At 40.7% G+C, this 8,920-nt stretch overlaps 1 long non-coding RNA gene across 1 annotated transcript; it reads left to right on the forward strand.

The window, feature by feature from the left end:
- Positions 1–460: 460 nt before the first annotated feature.
- LOC147367027 (uncharacterized) lies at positions 461–7,337 on the forward strand. Its single transcript, XR_015169726.1, has 2 exons — positions 461–691; positions 2,243–7,337. It is a non-coding gene; the product is annotated as an uncharacterized LOC147367027 (long non-coding RNA).
- Positions 7,338–8,920: the final 1,583 nt, after the last annotated feature.

An 8,920-nucleotide genomic window follows, 5' to 3' on the forward strand; every position in this document is an offset into this window, starting at 1 on the left:
AATACCATGTTCTTATATTTGCAAATGTCTGGAACAAGAATTGGGAACAATGACAATTGTTGAGCTTGTTATTTTGAGCTTCCCAGAAGGTAATAACTATGGGGATTTTGTGGACATCTGAGAGAAGTGTATCACAGATGGTTTGCCTTTTATTGGCCCATTTTGCCCAGAAGGCAACACTAACTGAAACAAAGGAGCCTTATACCAGAAGGGTACAGGGTCACAGCCTTCAGGGTGGCCCTGGCTCCTCGCTCTGGTCTCTCTCTCTCTCTTTCTCTCTCTCTGGTCTGTTCTATACTGCTCATCTTGTTACTTCATAATCTGGGACTTGGGACATTTTTCTTCTCTGGACTGGAAATGACAGAGCTGTCAAGCATTAGTTTCTGGTTGGGATCTCTGAGTCAGGTAAGAGAGCTGGAGTGATTAAAACTGGGCTCATATCCTCCCAACAGCCAAACAAGCATTTGGAAGTACAAGAAGAACTTGTTAGGGGAAGACACCCAGGAGGATGTTTTCTGTGCTAAAGTCAGTGAAAAGAAGGTTTCCTTTGTGCCTAAAGAGACGGTGGCACTGAGCAGGAGCCCTGTGGCAGAATCTCCATTAAGATGTCAAAGTAAGCTGTATGAAATTGCTTCTAGAAAGCATCTCAGATGAAAAAGTCCAGCATCATAGAACAAGAACTGTGGTCATGGTGAGCTCTGACAACTATAATATAGTTGGCCAAGAGGGGAAAAATACACTTGAACTCTGAAGAGGCCCATGATATCTTGGATAATCTCATCCAAATGTGTCATGGTCTTTTCTTTCTCTCTTCCCTCTCCCTTTTCTCCTCCTGCTCCTCTTTTCCTTTCCCTTTCCTTTTCCTTTTTGACCTCTTTCTCTAAACCTTCTTCCTTCTGTTCTTTCCCTTCCCTCCTCTATCTTTGCTAATCATTCCTTCCTCTTCTTAATGCTCAGTGCTGCTTTGCATCAACAAACATGTACCAAACTGGTGCTTGTGCCAATTACCATGCTAAGAGCTGGGGTATCAGGGTGAATCAGTTCCACTTCCTGCCCAGCACCACGGGATAATTTGATGGGTTCTCCTCAGCCCCTTCCTGCATCCCCAACTTCTATTTCCTGGAACACGTTCCACTCACCAGCCTTGGCATTCTTACTTAATACATAATATGGGCAACTGGGATTTTTCTCAATCTTACCAAAATTATCTTCAGAAAAACTTATTTTTTATTGATGTATAGCATATATTATAAGGGTAAATGTGCTTATTGTACAACTTGTTTCTAGTCAAGTCCCTGGGGTACGGCCTCCAACTGTTCCTTTTCCAGTAACATCTCTGTCCATTTCTCTCCTCTTAGAAATTCTGGAGCTGCCATTATTCCTGCCCTCAGGTAGTTTGCCACCTCAGGAAGCAAAATTTAGATTAATTGCTTTAAAATTTTTTGATCAATCTGATAATTGATAAGCCTAGCTGATACAACTGATTTAGAAATGCTCAATTTAGCAGACTGTTGTGCTTGGGCCCCAGGAAAGGGTGAAGCAGAGGAACAAGAAGCCAATTCTCAGGGCACTCACTAGGATTGCATAACAGAGAGAAGCATCAATTAACACAGGTTCTCGCCAGAACACCCATAGTGCTTCCATTTCCAACCAGAGCAGAAACAGTTCATTCCGTAAATAAAAAATAGCTTAGTTTCTGTTGCAGCCTGATTGAGATCAGCCAACTTTTAGGCAAGGAGCATGACTCTTCCTTGCTAAAGCTGTTGGCAAACTCTTTTCAGCTTTATGCAAGAGATTAGGTTAACTCTTGCAAAACTGGTTCACCAGGAACAATGACTAAGTGGATTTTTTTAGTATCTGGTGTATTATGTCTGAGTGGCTATAAATATATTTACAAGCTGGAGTTTCAAGGGAGGGGAGTATTAGCCTGCTGGAATACAAGCCAAATGCATTATGGACCTACACCCAGCCAGCAGGCTGTTTTCATCTTCACTTCTTGTACTTTTATTTTCTTTCTCAAGAACTTTATGTCATTTTTTTCTTTAACACTAAGGATTTCTCTCTTCCCAGTTCTTATTGTGAATGTGCGTATCTGTTGTATGTGTGTGTATCTCTCTACGAGGGGGTGGAGAATCCTGTGCAGGTGTGTTCATGTTATTAAATGTATATCTGCTTATTAATCTCTCCAGTGACGAAAGGCAATTGACAAACAGGTGATGTTCTTATCCCTCCCTTTTTGCAGGTGGTGACTCTGAAAGCCAAGAGAAGTTTTCTTTCAAACAAGAAGTGTTTTGGAGTCTGAACAACTTTGCATTTAGACAGTGCAGCTTTCAGTTCCAGATCTTGGCTGTGGGGCAAGCAGAGGGTGTGGCAGACTTTGCCACAGGGCAGTGTTTCCTGCTTGTGCTCCCAGGAGATTGAAATAAGGATTTCCAATGAGGGAACTTTCTTGAAGTATAAAATATACTCATGTGCTCTGGGTATAGTCAAGAATGAGTTAATAGGACATGTCATTTTTCATATTTATCATTGAAACCACATCACCTGCAGTTTTTTTCTAAGCCTACCATTCTGAGAAACACTTTAGCGGTGCCCCAGGGCATATGAAAGGAACGGAATGAGCAAGGCATCGGAGAATAGAAAACTAACCCATCATAGTTCCTATTGGTCGGTAGATAGTTTTCCACTTTTCAGCACTGGAATTGATCTGAGGAGAGTAGACCGAATTGGGGACTCCCGTTTGAGGATGCAGGGCTTCTGGAATTTTCCCCTTTCCTTTATACTTTGCTCTACCATGTTCACTTTGAAAAATCAACATATTCCATTTGACTACATGCAGAGTACATCATGAGAAACGCCGGGCTGGAATAAGCGCAAGCTGGAATCAAGATGGCCGGGAGAAATATCAATAACCTCAGATATGCAGATGACACCACCCTTATGGCAGAAAGTGAAGAGGAACTAAAAAGCCTCTTGATGAAAGTGAAAGAGGAGAGTGAAAAAGTTGGCCTAAAGCTCAACATTTACAAAACTAAGATCATGGCATCTGGTCCTATCACTTCATGGCAAATAGATGGGGAAACAGTGTCAGACTTTATTTTTTTGAGCTCCAAAATCACTGCAGAGGGTGATTGCAGCCATGAAATTAAAAGACGCTTACTCCTTGGAAGGAAAGTCATGACCAACCTAGATAGCATATTCAAAAGCAGAGACATTACTTTGCCAACAAAGGTCCGTCTAGTCAAGGCTATGGTTTTCCCAGTGGTCATGTATGGATGTGAGAGTTGGACTGTGAAGAAAGCTGAGCACCAAAGAATTGATGCTTTTGAACTGTGGTGTTGGAGAAGACTCTTGAGAGTCCCTTGGACTGCAAGGAGATCCAACCAGTCCATTCTAAAGGAGATTGGTCCTGGGTGTTCTTTGAAAGGAATGATGCTAAAGCTGAAACTCCAGTACTTTGGCCACCTCATGCGAAGAGTTGACTCATTGGAAAAGACTCTGATGCTGGGAGGGATTGGGGGCAGGAGGAGAAGGGGATGACAGAGGATGAGATGGTTGGATGGCATCACTGACTCGATGGACGTGAGTTTGAGTGAACTCTGGAAGTTGGTGATGGACAGGGAGGCCTGACGTGCTGCAATTCATGGGGTCGAAGAGTCGGACACAACTGAGTGACTGAACTGAACAGAACCAGACCTTTCTCCAGAGTGAGGGGTTTTAACCACCTATATATTTAGGTGTTATATATCATCTGTTACTTTGTCTTTTTTTAAGTTCAAGGCAAATTCTGGTAACCTTGGCACATACTTAAACTGATTCTTTTACCACTCCTTTCTTCTCTGCAAGCTGCTTTCTCTGGTTTCTTCTAACTCAATCCTGCTGCTAAGTCGCTTCAGTCATGTCCAACTCCATGTGACCCCATAGATGGCAGCCCACCAGGCTCCCCTGTCCCTGGGATTCATTGCTGCCCTTAAGTTGACAACCTTGTCTTCCCAGTCCCATGTGTCATCTGCTTGGTCTCTGCTGTCCAGTTCTCTGCCTTGGAAATCTCAGACTCACATTTCTATGTGTACGTGGTCTCCATTCTGACTGGCCTCAGAATCCCCCAGCATCCATGCCAGTTCTCCTGATATCCACCCAGTCTTTGACTCAAGGATGAGGCCCAGAATTGTCCACATCTAAATGATACCCCAGTGGATTCTGATGCTCACCTTGGATTGAGAAACACTGCTCTAGGTTCTGGGCACATAGTCCCCTATCTTTTTCCTGGAGCTACTCCTGGATCCTGATTCCATTTCCCCTTCCTCTGTCCTCAGAAGGAATAACAATGGAAATATTTGTAAAGTTTCTACTAGGTCTGAGGTGCTTGAAATATATTGCTTCATTTAATTCTCACAATACTCTTCCAGAGTATATATCATCATCTTTAAGGATGAGGAAACTAAGATTCAGAAGGTCTGGGTAATTTTCCCAAAGTGCACAATTAGGAAATAACAGAGCGGTAGTTCAGACCATCATGTGTCAGCATCTACAGCCTTACTACTTAAAATGTGTCATTCCTGGACCAGCAGAATCAGTGTACTTTGGGATCTTGCTAGAAATTCAAATACCTGGGTGTCATCTCAGGCCTACTAAAATAGTTTCTTTGGGTGTGGGGTCTAGAAATCTGTATTTTATCAAGCCCCTCAAGTGATTTTGATGTACCGTAAGAAGCACCAACCAAGAGTTCCATTTATTTCCCCACTATATTGTCTGATGTATTTCCCTTCATTTCTTGCCTCGAAAGAATTGCCTTATTTCTTTCCCGGTAACATCACTATCTGCTCACTGTGCAGTCTTACTCATTTCTTTCTCAATCAGCAGTTTTATTACATACACCCTTCTCATTTCCTTTATATTCATAGTATCTGACTGAACAAGCACAGGGCTCCAGCCCGGCTTCAGGTTTTGCCCTGTTTTGACTCAGTCTCGATATCTTCCCTTGCACAGTTTAAGGCCTTGAAGGCACTGACTTCCAACTCTCTTTTCTAAACTTGAAGGTGCTCATGTACCTATGGGCACAGACTACGCATGAAGACTTCAGTTTGATCATACCAACTAGTTGCCTCAATAATGTCTGTACACTACAACTGGAAATATCTACTCATGGTAGTCTACTTCAAGTTCGGATTTCCAGACAGAGAAATGCAAACATCCAGTGGCCTTGGAGGAAAGTTTCATTTAACATTGAACTGTGTCTCTTCCAAGTGAAGCAAGGGTGGGAAGATTTTTGAATATGGATCTGCTGGTAACATGGCACCTCCTCAGAACTATAATCTCATTCAGGGGTGGATTATATCTGAATCAAACCAGAAATGCTCCCATGATGCTCTTCCCTTAGTCAGAAGTTTCCGAGTGGCAAACAACTCTTGGTATCTCTGCCTCTGTCTACACGTGCAGAAAGTTCAGGCTGCTTTGCAAAAGTCTGATTGCTCTAGAAAACATTGATCCTAACTTCAAAAGAATTTTTGTGCTATTTGGACTATTTTTGAAAAATGAATTTATTCCCATATCTTTAGCCTCACAAATAGTCAATGCTGCTGTTGTTGCTAAGTCGCTTCAGTCGTGTCCGACTCTGTGCGACCCCATAGACAGCAGCCCATCAGGCTCCCCGGTCTCTGGGATTCTCCAGGCAAGAACACTGGAGTGGGTTGCCATTTCCTTCTCCGATGCACGAAAGTGAAAAGTGAAAGTGAAGTTGCTCAGTCATGTCCAACTCTTAGCGACCCCATGGACTGCAGTCTACCAGGCTCCTCCGTCCATGGGATTTTCCAGGCAAGAGTACTGGAGTAGGGTGCCGTTGCCTTCTCTGACAAATAGTCAATAATGATTGGCAAAAGATTAGCTTTTTGGAGTTCAAATTATATAAAGTTTCTTTGGATGGTTGATGCATCATTGTTATTTATTTATTTATATTGAAGTATAGTTGATTATAAATGAATTCATATTAGTTTCATGTGTACAATAGTGATTCAATATTTTTATAGCTTAGACTCCATTTAAAGCCATTACAAAACAATGTCTCTATTTTCTTGTGCTATATAATGACTTCACTTTCACTTTTCACTTTTCACTTTCACGCATTGGAGAAGGGAATGGCAACCCACTCCAGTGTTCTTGCCTGGAGAATCCCAGGGACGGGGGAGCCTGGTGGGCTGCTGTCTATGCGGTCGCACAGAGTCAGACACGACTGAAGCGACTTAGCAGCAGCAGCAGCAGCATACAATATATCCTTGCTGCTTGGATATAGTGATTTGTATATCTTAATCTCACACTTCTATACATCCCCTCTTCCTACTGCTAACTGCTAGTTTGTTCTCTGTATCTCTAATGCATCATTGTTAGGTAGAATAAGACAAAATCGAAAGTTGACAAGGAAAACTTAGTTTAGGGGTCTTTAGTTATTTTTCTTCAGTTACATTTAGCTTCCCAGATTGCTTCTTCAATGCTACCTTTCATAAGAATGTGTGTGTGTGTGTGTTAGTTGCTTAGTCGTGTCCGACTCTTTGCAACCTCATAGACTATAGCCCACCAGGCCCTCCGTCCATGGGATTCTCCAGGCAAGAACAGTGGAGTGGGTTGCCATTTCCTTCTCCAAAATGAACTATAGAAAGAAAGAAAGTGAAGTCGCTCAGTTGTGTCCGACTCGTTGCGACCCCACGGACTGTAGCCTACCCACCAGGCTTCTCCATCCATGGAATTTTCCAGGCAAGAGTACTAGAGTGGGAGAATATTCCATGTGTAAATATTAGGTTATGTCCCTGGCCATTTGTAATGGTCATGTTTTTCTGTTCAATGGCTTGTTTATGGAATTGTATCCTAACTGGAATTGCAGTTGATACTTCAAGATGCAGTGGATACATTTATATCTTTCTTCTTTATTTCTAAATGTTTGTCACTGGGTTAGGGCTTCTAGCCATGAGTACTCTTGAGTCAGCTTAATTATTAAAAGAAGAATTATAGTTTTGCCATATAGTGACCTCGCCAGAAGCATCAATTCAGCTTGGTTTCAAATTCTGTTCACATTTAAATGTGTTTTTTGATATATTTTGTTTAGCAGTTTGTTCACCTTCTCACTGCCACTGTTTTTCCTGAGCATAGAACTCTATACCTAAACTCAATAATAAGAAGTTACACAAAACTCTGGTTATTTTTATTAATAAACTATTTTGGGGGTAAGCATTCCACATCTCACATTCTTATGTTCCATAGAACTGTAAATAAGTCTGTATTTTTTTCCCTTGGGTTAAGAGACAATTTTGGAGATAACTGGCAGAAAACAAAATTAGTCAAACAGCTCTATCAATTTTCATGTTGAATCATTTTCGAGAGAATGATGGCATCTTATACTTAACAATAAACATGCAAAGATTTGTAAAAGTTGGCAAACTGCAAGAAAAACACATTTATAAAATTGTGCTATGAGTTAATGTTCTGACTATACAGCTTATTTTTTTCTTTTCTAAATGTTTAAAATGAAATTTAAAGCACAATTGATCTTGGCTTGCGTAGGCAGTCTGTATAATAACTGGGGATTTAGTTAATATCCAAAAGCTGATCTACTTCTGACAGTGAGACCCAAATAGCCCCTTTGGAAGTTTCCACAGAGGTTGATTAATCTTTTAAGTCTCTCTCTCTTCTTGTTGGCCTCTGCCTTCTTTAGTTGTGTGCTAATTTGCTACATTGAATCCTGATTGTATAGAATTGCTACCTTGATGTAGGGGCGGGGGAAGAAAACTTAATCAAACCCTTGATTTTGAAAATCTTGAATTCTTCTTACTAGATTTTTTGAAGGGAAATCATTTAAATTTATTTCTGTTTTAACAGTAAAAGACTCTGATGATGGGAAGTATTGAAGGCGGGAGGAAAACGGAGCAGCAGAGGATGAGATGGTTAGAAAGCATCACCGATTCAATGGACACGAGTCTGAGCAAACTCCGGGAGACAGTGAAGGACAGGGAAGCCTGGTGAGCTGGAGTCAATGGGGTCACAAAGAGTTGGACACAACTTAGCAACTGAAAACAACAAAATGGCTACTGATTAAATGTAGATTTGTTCAGTATGCTTTTTCAATGTTTTACGTCTTAAACCTCAGACTAAACCTCAGAAATATTGAGTCAATGATCTCTAATTCCCTGTTCAAAATTTCCACAAAGCAGAAGCCTAAATGTCTCCTTTGTTATGACAAACAAAACCAATAACAACACCAAAATTTTTAAACTTCTAGGATTTTGTGTTAGGTGTTACATGAGTTTTACTTATTAGATATGTGCTAATAATCTTTGTTATTAAAGAGCAGATAAATTAACTTCACTACTTTGACCTCTTTGGCTCTGCCTCTTGCCACATGACTTTTCATTAGCAGTCTAAGAACAAATTATGCATCAGAATTTCAAATAAGAGTCCTTGTTTGCCTATTTAATATCCCCTATGAGAAATATTATATGAGACCTTTTGTTTCAGAACTAAGTGCTAGGAAAATTTTGCTTTCCTCAATTAACGGCATTTTTTTTTCCTTCTGGATAATGAGATCCATGTAAGTGAACATATTTTCCTTTGTTCTTTGGCTGCCAGGAAGCTCAGAACCAAACTTGTAGCCCAACTTCTATGGCTGTGTAAGGTTCTATGGCCCACCTAGCTGGGCTCTTGATATTGATCTTCAGTCTTGACTTTTGTTGACAAAATACGGTATTATAAAAAACTGTAAAAGTTCTACAAGCTATCTGAAGTTATGATAGATTAAAGTAGGCTATCAATAAACCCATTAATTAGTTATTTTAAAAATAATGCAGTTATTTCAAGGAGAGGGATTTGTGAATGATCTTTAGGTTCGTAGTCCAGAATGAATCCCATATCATTTCAGTATACATTTCACATGCAT

The sequence above is a fragment of the Bos grunniens genome, chromosome 8 (genome assembly GCF_055505025.1).
Source record: "Bos grunniens cultivar Pamir isolate PY7600 chromosome 8, Bosgru_T2T1.0, whole genome shotgun sequence".
Taxonomy (NCBI): domain Eukaryota; kingdom Metazoa; phylum Chordata; class Mammalia; order Artiodactyla; family Bovidae; genus Bos; species Bos grunniens.